We start from the raw sequence: 18,350 nt of genomic DNA, 5'->3' as shown, positions 1-18,350 counted from the left end.
CTTAATTTTGAGCTCTCAAAGTGCACCAGATTGATGCATTTAACCTTAAAATGTAAAAAAAAAAATCTTGCGGGGGAGCATGCCCCCAAACCCCCCTAGTGGGACAGAGGTCTACCGTCTACCCAACATAGTTTTACAAAACCTTATGGGAAAGAACGATAATTTATGAACTTTACTCCTTCCAGCATAGTTCAACAAAAATCTTGCCTAGGGTGCCAAAAAGGCTAGAAACGGCCCTGGGTATTCATCTAACCTAATTTGTTTGATTTATATTACAAAGTTATGTTTACCAGTATTGCCTTGTTTGATAGGGCTAAAGACTAAAAGGAAGGGATGTAGGTCATTTGGTTAAATGATTATGCAGTTTGTTTATTACGAGCCACCGTACTGTGTTGTGGCATCCAATCAGAATGCCCGGTGGCGGGGTGGACTTTATCTCTGGTCTGTATCAGCTGGCAGTTATCGAATGTTGAGATTAAACGTAGTCACTTACATTCAGTGTGATCATTGACTCAAGCTAACATAATCAAACATTCTACAGTTTACATTAGCTCTGTTGTTATGTATCGTCAACTGTCCCGCGTTCTCATTAGTTTACATCAGCTCTGTTGTTATGGAAAACTTATAAACTGTTAAAGACAGGCCAACCGTAAGCAGACCTGTAACTATACAAGGCTGTTAATCGTAGTCTATGTGTTTGTCAAGTCATCAATTTGCATTATTTCATTTTATATATATATATATATATATATATATATATATATATATATATATATATATATATATATATATATATATATATATATATATATATATAGCAATGAGTTTTTTAACCGGGTATGCTGGGTGATGCGTTATGTACCAAACACGTAATGTATGCATTATATATATATATTATAGGGATGCACCAATAACCACTTTTTCCAGAACGAGTCCGATACAGATACTTTAATTTTTGGTACTCACTGATACCAAGTTACGATACTGATACCAATACCTGTATTTTCACTGCATTTGTAATTTTTAAATGTATTGGGTAGAGAAACCAAAAGAATGTAAATCATATTATTTGGCTTAATTTGTTCAGCAAATATATATTTCCTTAAGTTATTTTCATGCTTAATTAAGCCTGCTAAAATGCATTGTGTGTGTTTCTGTTACTGTCACGGTGTATATTTGATCTATCATTTAACAGCACAGCACATATTTAGAGCTGCTTCAGCAGGGCTCAGTCTTGGATTGGGTCAGTGGTTCAAATGTTCAGAGGCCAGTGAAATATCACAAAATGATCTATTGCAATTTTGATACTACAGCAAAACTATAAGCCTAATTAATGTCAATTTAAAACATTATTAAAGACAAGTAAATAGTAATAAAATATGAACAAATAATCAGTTTTCAAAAACATTTTCTGAAGGTTCCAAAACAAATTCACAAAGCAACCATACTTTAAAATCCCTGATAATAACACCACGTTTGGCACAAACCAAGTCAAACAAGTCACAAGTCAAAAACCATATATATAGGAAAAAATATATATTTAACTTTTTTTCCATGATACCACAATTGTTTGATTAACATTAATGAGACAGACAGACTATATATTATGACCTACTTTACAGTAATATAAAAGTTAAAATATAATGTAATAGTTAATTCAAACTTTGCACTTTCTAGTCTCTCTTCTAGTCTCTTTATGGTTTCACAATTTCTAATGTCTATCCTCTGAAAAACTTGCATTATATTTTCCTTTCAGTGAACCTTTACTCCAACACCTTCACACTGACACTGCCTGTTGATATTGTTTTAAAATCACATCTTACCTGGAGTCTCTGCTCTTGATATGGTAAGAAGTCTGTAGTGATATTTATAGAACTGTTACTGAGGAAATGTCTCACGCAAAAGTGTGTTGTCAGTAAAAAAGCATTCTCAGAGATGTTGAGAAAGGTTGGAGGGGAGGTGGCCCAGTGGACATTGCCCCTTTGACCTCGAAATGCTATTTAGAGTGAGGTACGGAGTAGAATTGATCAAAATGTTAGTTTCTGAAAACTGTATCCAGATCCAATCAGTAAAGTCACACATTCAAATGCATACATCATGCCCTGTCCCAAACGGCACACTTCTGCCGGATTCACAGACAAGGCTTGAGGGTTAAAATGCATGTTTAAACTGTTTTAACTGAAAGCATATCTTTTTCTAAGGCAGGTTTATAAAAACTACTTTAAGGTCCTAGTTTAACTAAGGCCTAATCCTGGCTTAATCTAAACCCTATCTGTGAAACCAGGCCTATATGTGCTTAGCATAAGTGAACACACCCATGCTAAAGTTGACTAAAAAGAGGAATAAAAAAATTATCTTTTGGAAATTGATCTTAATGCCTTACTGTTTGTCTGGTTCGGATATTTTTTCTTTTTCATCGGAACTCTGTGTTGATTACTCCGTTTCTCACTATTGCTCACTGACCTGGACTGTTGTCACTGCACTGACCACCTCTGCTGTCTGCAAGACGTTGAGAATACTGTGCGTGTCTGTGCAGCTGTTTCGCGCCTGGTTGGATTACTCCACTTTTTCACTGTTTAAACTCTGAACTGAACTGTTGATAAGTCTGCCATCGGGCTGCTGCGAGCTTTCTTCCCTGTTACATCTCTACCACACTCGGCTCCTCAGATGGGTGAGTTACCGCTCTCTCTGTCGGTTGCGCTGTTTGTTTACTGCTTACTATCTGGGTGCGTTGCCTCCTATTTAGTCAGCTGTTTTGGTGAAGTGACGTTCAGGTTTGGCTAACGTGGTTTTGCTTTCACTTTCTCAGTATCAACATGCCTTGTGCAAAAACATTTTTTTATTTTTTCCTCTGCCTTATTTTTTGTCTTACATCTGTGATGGATATTGAATATTCTACATCACAACTGAGGGCCTTTAACTGCCGCCCTCGTCTTGATTCGGTGACGTATGAATACTGCCAGAGACTAGGGATTCTCCGTCGCCCAAGTGACATACACCATTCGCGGCGCACACTCTTGAGTTCCTTTTGTTCAAAGCCTGATGCTCCTCCTTGCATCTGGACCAACAATAGACTATCGTCCATGCCTAGACAACTGCCTGCCGGTCCCACCATTCAGCGCTCTCTGATCTATCTCACTGATAGCGATCAGCAACATACACCTAATTTGAATCCCTCGCACCATCACTTTGCACTTTTGAACTTTTGTCGATCAATTTCAGACAAAGCCCCTTATCTCAATGAAATGATCACTGACAATAACCTTGACATTTTTCTTCTCACTGAAACTTGGCAAGTTCCTGAAGATTTTCTACAGTTAAATCTACTTACGCCAGATGGATATAATTATCTGTACAGACCGCGACCCCATGGTAAAGGGGGTGGTCTCGCTATCATCCATCGTGATAACTTCCGTATCAAGCAACTTGACTTTCATGACACCAATACATTTGAGTACATGGTTTTGAAGGCTGACTCTCTCATAATTATTTTGCTCTATCGACCTCCTAAGAAACTTCCAGAAACCAGAAACTTCTTTTCTGAACTCAGCGAACTGTTGACCCTTGCCTGCTCATTGTCATTTCCCATTCTACTGCTTGGTGACTTTAATATTCATGTTGATGCACCAACCAGTTACTTTCTATCTTTGAATGTTTTAATCTAATTCAGCATGTTAATTTTCCTACTCATACGCGTGGTCATACCCTTGATTTGATTTGTACATCAAGGGCCAATATCTCTTCCATCACTTCTACTGACACTGGTATTTCTGATCATAAACTCCTTGATTTTAGCCTCAGCCTGCCTATGCGTAAGAATTGTTCTAAAACTGTCATATCTTACCGCAATCTCAAAGCTGTTGACACTGCATTATTTTGTACCTCCGTTTCCTCTTCTAATCTCTCTGATGTCTTTGATATCTCTTCACCCTCACTGATACTATCTAACTATAACTCCATAATCTCGGATATCTTAGATAAGCATGCTCCTGTCAAGACCAGAAGTGTCCCTTCCACACATTCGTCTCCTTGGTACACTCCTGAGCTCCGTATCTTAAATGCCACTGGTAGACGGCTTGAGCGTTACTACAGGAAAACTGGCCTGACTGTTCACCATTTGGCATTTATTGAACATATCAAAAAGTACAAATCGGCCCTGAACCTGGCTAGTTCCAGTTTTGTATCTGCTACAATTAATAAATCAAGCAACAGGCCAAAAGCATTATTTAACACAATAAATAAACTTACCAAACCTCCATCTCATGTTGCTCTAGCTTCTGATGAACTTTGCACTTCATTCTTGACTTACTTGCTAGAAAAGACAGATGCCGTAAACCAGTGCCTCTTTAATGATGCTACTAACATTAGTTATCTACCGAATCAACCTGGTCAATCCCTGCCTCTCTTTTCTCTGTCTACTCCTTCTTCTGTCTCTGAGTTAATCTTGAAATCCAACCCTTCATCTAGTCATCTTGACCCTGCTCCTACTACTCTTCTGAAACTTTGCCATTCAGTTATTTCTGCACCTATCTCTCACTTCATCAATGCATCTCTTACCTCTGCTTCATTTCCTCTGTCACTCAAAACTGCAGCTGTTACCTCTGTTCTCAAGAAACCCAACCTTGATCCCTCAGTTTTATCTAATTATCGTCCCATTTCAAATCTCCCCTTCATAGCTAAATTACTGGAAAGTACTGTTGCCTCCCAGCTTCAGTCTTTTCTAGTTGAAAATAATCTTTTTGATCCTTTTCAGTCTGGTTTTCGCCCTTTGCATAGTACTGAAACTGCACTAGTTAAGGTACTGAATAATCTGCTTCTCTCTGGTGATTCTGGTTCTCTGTCTATGCTCCTGCTGCTCGACCTCAGCTCTGCCTTCGATACCATCTCCCATCAACTACTCATTTCGCGCCTTTCGGATGTGGGTATTTCTGGTGCTGCTCTTTCCTGGTTTTCTTCCTATCTCTCCGACAGACTGTTCTACATTTCACTTCAGGATTTTCGCTCACCTACTGTCCCCCTGAAGCAAGGTGTCCCTCAGGGATCTGTTCTTGGGCCATTATTATTTATAATCTATATAATACCTCTTGGTCAGATCCTCCGCCGTCATGGTTTTAATTATCATTTTTACGCTGACGACATTCAATTATATACTACCTGTACATCAACTTTATCTCTCACAGCTGACAAAATCTCTGCTTGTGTACATGAAATAAAAGATTGGCTTCATTCAAATTTTCTAAAACTGGACAAAACTGAGATTATTTTCACTGGACCTCTGTCACTCAATAATAAAATTCCTACCAACTTCACCTGTGAGATCGCTGGCTCTCTTATCAAACCATCTAGTACTGTTAAAAATCTTGGTGTAATTTTCGATTCCACTCTATCTTTCCACTCTCACATTAATTCTATCACTAAATTGGCATTCTTTCATCTACGTCGTATCGCTCAGCTCCGTCCCTTTATCAGTATCTCAGATGCTGAAACTGTCATCCATGCATTTGTCACCTCACGTCTTGATTACTGCAATGCACTTTTCATTGGCCTATCAGCTAGCTCCATTTCCAAATTACAATACATTCAAAACTCTGCTGCCAGACTACTCACCCACACCAAGCGTTCTGCACATATTTCCCCAATTCTGCATGATCTTCACTGGCTTCCTGTGGCTTATTACCGTTTAAAATTCAAAATTCTCCTTCTCACTTTTAAGTCTCTGCACGGCCTGGCTCCCCCCTATCTCTGTAACCTGCTTCTCCCCTACACCCCTACTCGCTCTTTACGATCCGCTGATTCCAGCCTTCTCGTCGTCCCTCGGCATCGCCTTGCTTCAATGGGGGGCAGATCATTCAGTGTTGTTGCGCCCAAAATGTGGAACTCTCTCCCCCGATCACTCTGTTCTGTTAACACTATCTCTGAATTCAAATCCATGCTCAAAACTCACCTATTTTCTGAATGGTATAATTCTTAACTTTCCATTTTTATTTTTATTTCAAATTTTATTTCAAATTTTTTTTTTTTTTTTTTTTTAAAGTTATATCTGTTTGTATTCTGCTGGTTGCCGCCCCATCTATCCAATTCTCACTTACTGTACTTGCACTCTCAATTGCCTACTGTTGTTCTGTCTGCTGTCTTTGTCAACTGCCTTTATTGTTGTTTGTTTATTGTAAAGTGTCCTTGAGCTCTGGAAAGGCGCTATATAAATAAAACTTATTATTATTATTATTATTATTATTATTATTATTAAATAAAATAAAAATAAAAATGAGGAAAACTCCAACCTTTAAGGACACCAATTTTCTTTGTGAATGAATAAAGTATCGTAAATAAATAAATGTTCTTCCTTAAAATACAGGGTGCATAAGTCTGGACACCCCTATGTTAAATTCCCATAGAGGCAGGCAGATTTTTATTTTTAAAGGCCAGTTACTTCATGGATCCAGGATAATATGCATCCTGATAAAGTTCCCTTGGCCTCTGGAATTAAAATAGCCCCACATCATCACATAGCCTTCACCATACCTAGAGATTGGCATGGTTTTATTTCAGTTAGCCTAATAGCTGGTTTGATTGAGAGATGATCTTATGGAAATTACCCCATGCCCCATGGTTGTATTATTAAAACAGAATGAATATGTTGAAAGTGAACTCTGAAAGGTGAATATGGATTATTGAGTTTTTAATAATGAAAATGTGTGTGAAATGTTTTGAATTTAAATATTCACAGCTTAAATATACAACCATGTTGAATTTCAGCCCATAAAAATAATACAATGCATTACAATGCAAGTGTCACCATTATGTTCAGTTATATTCAGTTCATAGACCTTTAGTTTGTTTTCATTCCTCACATGTGTTTCCTTGTTGGCTATGTGTTTCCCGACACTGATCAGTCACCATGCACACTAATCACATTCATCACATCTGCTCATCGTTTAGTTAATCGGCACTGTGTATTTAAGTTCTGAGTATCATCAGCATAACAGTCAAAAAAACTAATGCCATGCTTGCTAATGATATCTTAAGGGCCTGAGTGTGCTCGTTGTACCATGGCGTTGGACTATTTTCTTTAATCTTCTTTAAGCTCAAAGGAGCAACTGTGTCTAAAGTAGGGATGGACATTTTTCAAAAATATTGTATTCGAATATTTAACATGGTAAAAATCGTAATATTCGAATATTCGTTTATTTAAATGATGTTTAACGAGAAATACATTTTTGTCATTTTACATTTTACAAGTTTTTGTCACCATATCTGAACAAGCTTACGATTAGGCAATATACACCACAAGCTTAAGTTATATTTTAAGGTTTTCTTTTAGTGAAAAACATGAAGCAATATGTGTAAACAAAAAATATAAAGAACAAAAGCATTTAAGCTCAAGCAGCGCGAATGAAAAAAAAATGCTATTAAAGCAGACTGCGCCAGTTATCGTATAGAATGTACATATACACTTGAGTCAGAATATGGCTATCGTGTTTATATTGTTTCACATGTTCATGTTGAGAAAAACAATAATATCCACATGATTGAGTGAGAAAACGTCTAACAGCACATTTTCTGTTCTTAAACTATGGCTCAAACTCATTTTGCTATAAGGCATCATCTCGTCTCACGCGGGGTTCAGATGCGCTTACCAGCAGTCGTGATGCAGTGATGGACCAATATTTTTTCTCTATTATTTTTTTCAATATTATTTAGCAAGATCATTTTCATCTAAGTAATTACAAACTTCGCGAGGACGACATTGTGATTAAATACAATCAAGTTGTTAACGCTCCACAGCGCTACCCAATGCATTTAATTATATCTGTGAGTTAGTGGTTGGGATTTATCATGGATTCACTGCATTTACGGCCAGAAAAGCAACGTAGTTGCCTAAATAGGAATAGTATTTTAGTTTTCGAATAATAATTACAGATCGAATATTCAAATATTCGTGCACACCCCTAGTCTAAAGTGCTGGAAAAGAGAGAGTCAATCATTTCTGTTGCAATATCGAGTTCTTCTGAGCCAGGGATGGGCGACTGGCGGCCCGCCTCCTCATTCAGTGCGGCCCGCGGGTCAATTTTCAAATACCATAGAAATGTTGGTTTCACGGGTTTTACCGCATCTGAACAAATTCCAAATGGTAATGATACAGTATACCGATAGAGGGCGCCTCCTATGCAAAACACTTAGTCGGACCTGCTTCACTACAGTCAACGATGAAGAGAAAGAACCATGAGAGGTAAAAAAAAGAATCAAGAGAATCGTTCTTTTCAGACGAGATGGGAAACAGATTATCTGTTTACAGAATTCAAAGGTAGACCTATGTGTTTAGTGTGTTTGGAAACAAGATCAGTATTCAAAGATTTCAACTTAAGTCGCCATTACAATACCACACACAGGGACAAATATGGAAAGTACACCGGAGCTGCTAGGGCTGCTGTTATAGCTGACCTGAAAGTGAAGCTCGATCAACAACAGAGTATTTTTACCAGAATTACATCCACACAGGATTCTGCCCTCAAGGCGTCTTACTCTGTGGCACTGGAGCTTGCTAAAGCCAAGAAGCCCTTGTCAGATGGCAAAATGGTGAAGAGGTGTGCAATGGAAATGGCCAAATCATTTGGAGACGAGGATATGGCTAAAAACTTTGAAACTGTCTCCTTGTCCCGTCGCACAGTGACACGCAGAATTTTTGACATCCATAATCACGTCGATGGCAAACTGAAACAAGTCATGCACGACTGCAAATACTTCTCATTAGCATTGGATGAGAGCACAGATGTGATGGATATTAGCCAGCTGCTGATTTTCACTAGAACAATTGGTGTCGTTGCACAACACTACTAAAGGGACGGATATTTTCAACGCCGTTAACAGTGTTGTGAATGAGTATGATGGCTTTGACAAGCTGTCTGCCGTCGTTACTGATGGCGCACCTGCGATGCAAGGAAAACACAATGGATGAGTAGATTTTAGCGCTGAATCTAATCTTTATTTTAATTCTACAGGAGGCTCTCTGTGCCAAGACACTTAACTTCAGTCACGTTATGGATCTGGTGACTACAGTTACAAATCTCATCCGAGGAGGGAATAGGTCTCTCAGTCACAGGAGGTTTGTAGCTTTTTTGAATGAAGTGAGTGCAGCGTATGGGGATTTACAAATGCACACAGAGATTAGATGGATGAGCCGAGGAAAGGGTCTGGAGCGTTTTTTTGCGTTGCGCACCGAACTTCCTGTGTTTTAGGAGGTGCCTACACATAAAAACTCAGAGACATAGAGTTTCTTTGCGATATGGCCTTCCTTACGGACGTTACCTCACACCTCAATCACCTGAACACACAGTTACAGGGGCGAGGCCAAACTGTATCCGACCTTTACGCACACATGAATGCATTTTGGCGTAAATTAGAGCTTTTCAAAGAAGGATTTTCATCTAATCGTCAAAAATGTGCACACTTTCCCGCTTGTGAAGAGATGCGGAGAGATGTCCCTGAATGCAAGAACATTTTTCACAAATACAGAGCCGACATCGAAAGTGCCGCTTACATGATTTCCACGCCATGCAGCCACGAATAGTGTTATTCACTGATCCCCTATCTGCTGCTGTCAGCGAGCAACCCTCCGAGTTGCAGCTTGAACTCTGCGAAATTCAGTCAGACCCGTTTTTCAAGCAAAGCGCAGTGAGAGGGGAGTTTCATTTTGGAGGTTACTACCAGAGTCCCTGTAGGTGAGATATAGCCTATGGTGGAAAGTATGCTTATGTTTGTCTGAGAGCCCACAATGTTTGCACTGGAATAATAAAAAATAAAAAAAGTTTGCTACTCAGTAATGTGTTTTGTTTGTTTATGTTAAAAGTTCATTAAAGAATAGAAGCAGAAAAAATTGATTGAGTAAAAAAAAACTGAGTATGGAAATGCAGGTTGATTCACTAAACATTACAGTTTGTAGTCTGTGATACAGACATACATATGTTTTGTTCTTCTAAAATGGTAGCTCTAATTTTCCAATATCCCATTAAGTTTTTTCACTTAATAGGCTACTTTTCCAGTTTTGTGCCATCATTTGTTGTTTTTTGAGAGCAACAATGTTTGCACTTAAATAATAAAAAAATGTTTGCCACAGTAATGTGTTTTTGTTTGTTTATGTTAAAAGTTAATTAATGAAAAGTAAAAGGAAAAAATAATTGAATATGGACATGCAGGTTGATTCACTAAGCAGAGTCTGTAATACAGACATACATACATTGGCCCTCATTTATCAAAAGTGCGTACACCAAATTTCCAGCGTACACCCAAAACCACGGTGACTTTGAAATTTATCAATATGGACGTTGGCGTACGGCACGCTCAAATCCTACGCCAGCTCAGGAGGTGGTGTACGCACGTTTTGAGTGCGGGAATGCGCAGAAAAACAATTCCTAACACCACAAAACGCACTGACAAACTAAAAGATATGATATATTATGACCCACTGTAAAAAAACAACATAGTAATTATAAACTTCAGTGTTTATTTTTGTGCAACATGGACTTCAATGTTTAATTTGTGTGACTTTACCAAAGCATTTGAATTGTAGGCATATGTATTCCTTAAGTTGCGAGCCTGTGCGCTTTACCTGACGTTTCAAGCCTTGTTTATATTTTCGCCTGGCTCCGCAGACTGCGCGCGCACCTCCCCAAACGGACGAGGCGAAATACTCGACGCGCTCGCCTTTGCACTATTCTTTGAAACGATGGTTAGGCCAGGGTTAGGCCCGGCAAGTGTGCACGGACTGGCTTTAGTAATGCAAGGCTTTCAATGACCAAAAAAATAATTCAGACTGACAAAATAATAAAAATGACATTCTTCTTCTTTTAAATAATAATAATAATAATAAAAATGACGACATTCTTCTTCTAAATAACAATAAATGTCATTGATAATAAAAATCTAGAAATCAATTTTGTTTCTTTCCACTTCCCTGGTTTCGCTTTCTCTTTCTCAAAGAAGTTTCTCTTCTTTGCCGTCTTCCGTGTGTCCATGGCGTAAAATGAGGGCGTGGGGGGAGCGGAGACTTGAATATATAGGGGCGTGTTATTCTAATGACGCTCGTTTTCAGCCGCGGCATTTATCAAGCGCAGGTATTGCGTACACCTGGATTTCAAAGGTACGCACAGCTTCATAAATCAGGCGGTGAGAAGAGTGTAAGCATAATCTTACGCCAACATATACGCCCGTTTCTACGCAAGAATGATAAATGAGGGCCATTATGTTTTCTTCTAAAATGGTACCTCTAATTGTTGAGCTGAGCTGCAGACCACACCCCTTCTGTCTGGGTGCTTTGGTACTGGGTGTGGTTCCCAGCTGCAGACAGCTAGTTAGCCACCAGGTGGGAAGAATCTGGTGATTAAGGGAAGTGGAGTCACTCACAGGATGGTAAGCAGACTGGGAAGATGTGTGGAGAAACTGGGCCTGGAAATGATACTGCAGGACTAAAGCTTGTTTGAACAAGGAAGGAGTCGGTGAGCATTCGTTTGTGCAATGTGGTGGATTTTAACATTTAAGTGAATCATATAACTATACAAAAATGTGTATATTTAAAAAGAAAAAAATCATGTGTTTGAATTGTAAGCTTAAGTGTTGTACATTTAACATCATGAAGGTTTAAAAGTACAGTTAAAAGAAATGTGTTGTAAAGGTTGAAAGTGTGATATTGTGTATTGTGTTAACGCTGCTAGAGTTTAAGGTTAAAATCATTTGAGTAGTGTTTTAAAAGTGTCTTCAATTTATTTGGGTGCTTTAGATATGGGGTTTCTTTTTTACTTATTGTCAAGACTAATTTCTAGTGTTTAGAATTAAGTATTTGATCCTGTGTTATGATGCTTTATTATGGTTACTTGGGTTTATTGTATTTTTCTTGACCCACTTGTGTGTGTTTAAGGTTTTTTACCTGCTTTTGACCACGACAACTTTCAAATAAAAGAAAGAAAAGAAAGAATTGATTCCTGGTCATTGAGTAAAATCCAGTCCAAACCTTCAGAGACAAGCATACCCTTTCAAGTGGGGGAAACTGCAGGGTTGAACCTCACAAGAGTGAGGGCACTTGACACTAATTTTTCCAATATCCCATTGGTGGAAGTGCAAAGTCACATTTGGCCCTCTGATAGTGACGATACAATATTTGTGGCCCTCACTATCATCAAAGTTGCCCATCCCTGTTCTAAGCTATCTGGGATGCTGAGGAGATGAAACTGATGAAACTGATCAGGAATATTATTTATAAAGCAAAAGTGGTAGAAGTGATAGTTTTTATTTGTAACACGAAGTCGGCTTTGCAGCCTTGGCTAAATGATAAATAACATTAGATCTAGAGTATGATTACGACAATGAGTAGGTCCTGACACGTGCTGTCTAACTCCAGTAGAGTTCAGAATGTCTTTAAATGCCAATCCCAAAGCATCTTTTTCATTATCTTTATGTATATTAAAATCACCAACAATTAGGATTTTATCTGCAGCCAGTACTGACTCTTTGATCAAATTCTTTGATAAAGTGTGTATGATGCCCTGGTGGCCTGTATACAGTAGCTAGCACAAATGTCAAGCGGGATTAATCATTCACTCTAGTCAGTGGTCACCAACCTTTTCAAGCCCAAGATCCCTGACCTCAGCTTTGATGAAAGGCAAGATCTACCTGTAGATTTTTCATGTGAAATTCATCCGTTTTCCGAAGTTGTTTTTACAAGCAAATTGGCCAATACCGATACCAGCTGCCGTTTTTTTATTTCTTCGTCTTCTTTAAGCAAATTTATTTGTTGTTTATTTGCTCTATAACAGTCCAAACTGGCCTTTAAAAAAACTGTAGCCATTTGAAATAAATTCAACCACTGCATTTTAATCCCAATCCAAACAAAGATGCTACACACATGTAGCATGAGCAGTTGTTTTTTATTTACACTAGATTGCGTAATTTCAAGACTTAAAGCAAATATAGAATGGTCTGACTTTAGGTTTGTGAAATCGTTACATAAGACACACCTGCATAAAACAAAAACTGACGGACTGAATGAAAATGCAAATTCACTCTCAGACAGCAGGTGGCGCTTATGGAAAATATGCGTTCCTTTGGGTACCGCTGTAAAAAAGCAGCTGCGCTTATAAACACGACTTTATACGAGGTAAGAGGAAAAGAGGAAAAATGCCATCGAAACTATTCAGAAGACAGTCAGTTTCCTTCAGAGATACATTCGTATAAACCCACCCAATTCAATATTTATTTTTCTTCCTATATTTCGAGCATCACGAACAGTGATCTTGCTGTGTCTGGTGCACATCTTTGCGTCCGTCTTCAGTGTGTCCTTTCGCCTGTGTTAACGTCCTGTTAACAGACTTCGTAACAGTTTGTAAATTTTGAGGTTGCACAGATTTTTGGGAGCATAAGTGACCACTTCAAGCATCAAACATTTAACACATCAAAAGAAGTATATTTAAAACAAGACTTCTCAGTTATTCTGAAGATATTACTATAAATTAAAGCAACTCCTCCCCCTTTGCCTTTCAGACGAGGCTCATGTTTATAACAGTAATCTTGCGGGGTGGACTCATTTAAAGTAATGCAATTGTCTGGTTTTAGCCAGGTTTCTGTCAAACATAGCACATCTAAGTGTTTCTGAAGAAAAGGATCAAATATTCAGCAACCCAAGCTTTTATCATTTGCTCATCTGTATTATATTCGTTTTTTATTTGTTGAACATCAATAACATTTTGACCCTCTGTGTTGGGATTTATCTGACTTCTGTGGCTTGAAACAGCCAGCAGACGGTGTGTTTGTCCAGTCTGTCTGCTTCCTGACCTGAGCCTTGGACCTTAGGCAGGCTTTATTCATATATTCATAAGTTTTTTTTATCATTGCTACAATTTCAAGCAGCCGATGATCCACATACAGGCTTCTAGCCAACGGCTATTTTGCAGCCCCAGACGCTGGTTAGGCTTTTATTCAACAATTAAACCATAATCACACAAAAAAACAAAGCAAAGATTAAAAAACAAAACAAAACAAAAAACAATAATAACAGAAAGCTAAGACAGTGTACGACCATCAGTGTTCACAAACCTGCTTTTGTTTGAACCACTTTTTTAGATTTCTTTTAAAGATGTTCAACTATGTTTGCATTTTCAGTTCAACTGATAAGCTCTTCCAAAGAAGTGGACCATGAACTGAAACTGTCGATTGTGCAAATTAGTTTTTTCTCTTCGGTATTGTGCAATTCTGATTAGTTGCACCTCTTGTAGTGATCCCCTTACTACCTGGAGCAAGATTATTTACACATTTAAAAACCATTTTAATGAGACTTTTAATTTTCACAACTAAGCAAACAATTTTTTTAAAAGTATTACAACAATGCCATCTAACAGGTTTCTTGTCCAAACTGTTTAGTGTTTGTTTATATAGAGATCTAACAGGTTTCATTGTCAGTTGAGAAACCTGACTCCAGATAGTCACACAATAAGATAAATGCGAGAAGACCATTGCATGTGTACAGTTTCTGCCTGATGTTTACATTTCACACAACTTTCCTTACACGTCCAGTAAAATACTAGCCTAGAAATCTAGACGCACCCTAGCGGCAGCAAAATTATTTTGCAGCCAGGGTGGGTCTAGACACTCTCAATAGACCTTTTTGCTGCAAAAACCTAAATTGGGTCAGGCCAATCACGTCGTGTATAGAGTAGGCGGGGGCGGGCTTAACATATGACGACAGAGTTGCGACGGTTACCTGCCACTTGAAAACAAAGAATGGCTGCTGCGGATGGAGAACAACGGTCTTTCGAATCGGCTTTGGCCGCAACTCTGGAGGAGTTGGAGTTAAGTTTTTCTTTGAGAAAAGAACAAAGAACGGCACTTAAGTCATTCTTAAAAAAAGGAAGATGTGTTCGTAGTTTTGTCGGCCAGATTTAAAAGTTGAATCTATCAACTAAGCTCCGCTGGTGGGAGAATGCTCTGGTTGGTTGAAGCGCTGTCCTATTGCGTGCAGAGGGAATTTGAAAGACAGCCGTTTATCCCGCCCATCAGATTGACCGTGTCTATGGTGAGTTTCCAGACTAAACATCTTGATGTACGTCTGGCTTGCCAGGCTAGTAAAATACCTTCCCTGATCATCCCCTGGGGGATGGGGGGTGACACGCCCCCAAAGGAAGAACATTTTTAATTTTTTTTTGAAAAATAACTCCTGAAATGATGACTTCTGGTGAATATTGTGGAAACTAATTGATATATTTAGATAAATATATTTAATATATGTAATACATTGTAGCATATTATAATACAACTTATTAGGCCTATATTTATAGAATAGCAAAGTAGGCCTAATCAATATACAAGACTGAACCACATAAGTTAGATGTGAAATATAAAGCCTATCATGATCATTTTGCCAACAATGAACCATGGATTTGTTTAGTTTATAATATGTTTTTTTTTTTTTTAACTTAAACAAATACAACATATAACATTCAAAACTTATCGGCTTAGACTGCATTTGAAGAAAAATAAACAACAGTTTTCTGTAGCCTTGTGCAAACTTATTCAATAGAATTAGACTTCTAGAATGTTCTTTCCAGTGCAAAAATATATATTTTTAATTTAATTAGACAACATTTTAAGGAGGTGTAGTGCAAATATATTTATATAATTATACTTCCATTATAGTTAACTTTCTTTCCAGTGCAAAACAATAATATAAAAAACATAGCCTAAATAAAAAGACAGCTAATAAAGAAAATCTAAAATATTGCACTCAAATACTGCATTCAAGCAATACAACACCTGTATGTATGCACATGGAAAATCTCACAGAAATAAATAAACCTCCAGACTAAGCACATTGTGCAGCTATTTTTTCCATGTGTACTTTTTTTTTTATTTCTTTACAATGTTAGGCTAAACCTGTACTATCTCTTTTAATATAATCACTTTCTTATGAACTATATTTGAGTTTTAAAAATCCACATGATTACATAGCCTACCATATCAGCCTCTGGAGACGTCTGACGGACAAGGAACCTTGACATCGCTCGTACAATTGGCCTTGTATTCATTGTCCCTCACGCATTCCAGCCACGGGTAGTCATTTTCCCAATCAATTCTATATTTTTGTGCTCTTTTCTTTTTCGCCGGCTGCTCGGAGGTAGTCATTTTTACATTTCCCGCTGTTGTTACTTGTCGTCATCGTTGCTACGATACGTGACTCACAATGACTGAAACGACCAATTAAAAGGGGATTCTCTAATGATGTTCCAAGATGTTGAAAACGCTACGCTGATCACCCTTACAAAAAATGACTGCAGTTTTTTAGAAGTAATACTGCAGTTTTTGTTACATATAGAAAATGCAGTTTTTTGGACACGAAAAAACTGCAGTATTGCAGTATAGCTGGAGTACAACTGCAGTTTTACTCAGTAGTAGTACTACAATATAACTGTGGTATTACTGCAATAATACTGCAATATAACTGTGGTAGTACTGCAATAATACTGCAATATAACTGTGGTAGTACTGCAATACATAATACAACTAAAGTGCAATTAGCCTACAATACTACCAAAATGCAATACTAATAAAATGCTGTACAATACCATTGAAATACAACCAGAATAAGTTTATTTTTACACATCTGCAATATAATGAATTAAGTTACAAAACAACTGCAATGCAACAAATGTGAACTTTACTTTTTTTAATATAACTTCAAATAACAGGCTGGGAGTTAGACAATGTATTTAAAGTGTTTATTTATAAATCATGCATATATCTTCCCCCACATTATTCAGAGAGGTTGCGTTTTTTTGATGAGCTTATCCTCATTATTCCACTTGGTTCTTTTAACTGCCTTCATCTCAGATGTGGAAACAATATTCTGGATGTAGTCTGGAAAAACAAACAAAAAGAATCAGAGAAACTCTTTCAGTTACACTCTTCACCTCAGGGATATATTATGCCTAAAATGAATCTGCAAGTTAATCTCTTAAATTTAACTTGGTGTCAGCAAGTGTTTGTGGAAAGTATTCATATTAATTAGTTGTTTTTTTATGGTTTACTGTTCAGCATTAATAATAGCTTTGAAGTTTGAACACTCCAGGTAAAAGAAGTTAAATTACTCACCCTCGTGTCGTTCCAACCCCGTAAGACTTTCGTTCATCTTCAGAACACAATTGAAGACCTTTTTGATGAAATCTGAGATCTTTCTGTCACTCCATTCACAGTCTACACAATTTGCCCAATAACATGCATTTCTGGAAAAAAGCAGAAAGACACAATCATTTTTAAATGCTGGGAGTGCATCTGTTTCACCCCAGCCATTATCTTCTGTTTTTACATGTTACCAGTGCATCTTTTTTTTTTTTTTTTATTGTGAATAAATATTTTTTTATACAAAAACAGTTCATGTAAAATTCACTTTATAAAAGACCCACACTTCTAACTTTCATTCATGGTTTAGTGTAAGATTTTTGCCCATCTTGTGGAAAATGCTGTTTTAAAGGTTAAAAATCATCAGTAGATCGCTGCAGAGCTCAACTACATTTATTTGAATGAATAAACGAGGGAGAGAGAGAAAGATTGTGCATATGTGAATTACCTGTGTCTGTGCAGCATCACTCTAGTGAAGCTGTCAGTTTAATTACTCCAAAAACAGCAACGTTAAGACCTTGTTGCTTAGAAATATGTTTCTGTGTGAGAGGGACTGTATGTGTGTGTGTTACAGTAAAGCAGCACATTAATTCAGAATGATGATTAATCTGACTGTAACTATCTGTGCATTCATCATTTGAATGCACACCTTCCAGTCAATCAGAATCGAGTATTCAAACAGACTATGCTATAATACAAAAGAAGAGAGTCCACGAGCAAACTGTTGAGAAATGATGTTTAGTACTGAGAATAATTGCTGTGGTAGAACTAGATTTCATTACATTTCCACTCCTTCAGCTCTCTCTTGGTTTTTATCCTGAATCTGCGCTAATATTGTAAATCTTCTTTTAGCTCTTTGATTTCATTTTTTAAATCCTCAATCTCTTCACGTCTGAATTCTTTAATGGCTGAGGAAACGGAGGACTTCGTACACTTGATTCCTTCAGCATTCCCTTGGTTCCTGAAGTACAATATCAGTCATTATGCATTCTAAACTATAAAGATAATAGTTTATAAAAGGTATAATAAAGAATGTAGCTTACCGTTATTTGAGTGCATCTTTGTTTAACCGCAGCCATTTGTAGCGTTTATACGCCCACGTATAAATATTATTAATTATTATTCATAACGAATTATGATCAATAATTAATAATTTAATTATTTTCAATTATTTACTGTAACAGAATCAATAA

The 18,350-nt window shown here is 37.4% G+C and overlaps 1 protein-coding gene and 1 long non-coding RNA gene across 12 annotated transcripts in view; both read right to left on the bottom strand.

The window, feature by feature from the left end:
• The window catches only part of LOC311081592 (cytolytic toxin-alpha-like), an 83,504-nt gene extending 81,569 nt beyond the window's left edge, over nucleotides 1-1,935 (bottom strand). For all 11 annotated transcript variants that reach the window (XR_014605938.1, XR_014605939.1, XR_014605940.1 and 8 more), the window contains exon 1: nucleotides 1,824-1,935. The gene's annotated coding sequence lies outside the window, so the exon portion shown is untranslated. The remainder of the gene's footprint in view (nucleotides 1-1,823) is intronic.
• Nucleotides 1,936-16,714: 14,779 nt separating this feature from the next.
• On the bottom strand, nucleotides 16,715-18,084 carry LOC311080684. Its single transcript, XR_014605675.1, has 3 exons — nucleotides 17,940-18,084; nucleotides 17,131-17,261; nucleotides 16,715-16,896 (listed from the first exon to the last, which is right to left on the bottom strand). It is a non-coding gene; the product is annotated as an uncharacterized lncRNA (long non-coding RNA).
• Between the last annotated feature and the right edge of the window lie 266 nt (nucleotides 18,085-18,350).

Source organism: Abramis brama (assembly GCF_963993115.1).
Source record: "Abramis brama genome assembly, chromosome: 4".
In the NCBI taxonomy this organism is placed as follows: Eukaryota; Metazoa; Chordata; class Actinopteri; order Cypriniformes; family Leuciscidae; genus Abramis; species Abramis brama.
The sequence above is the reverse complement of the archived record's forward strand: the minus strand, read 5'-3'. Positions and strand labels throughout refer to the sequence as shown.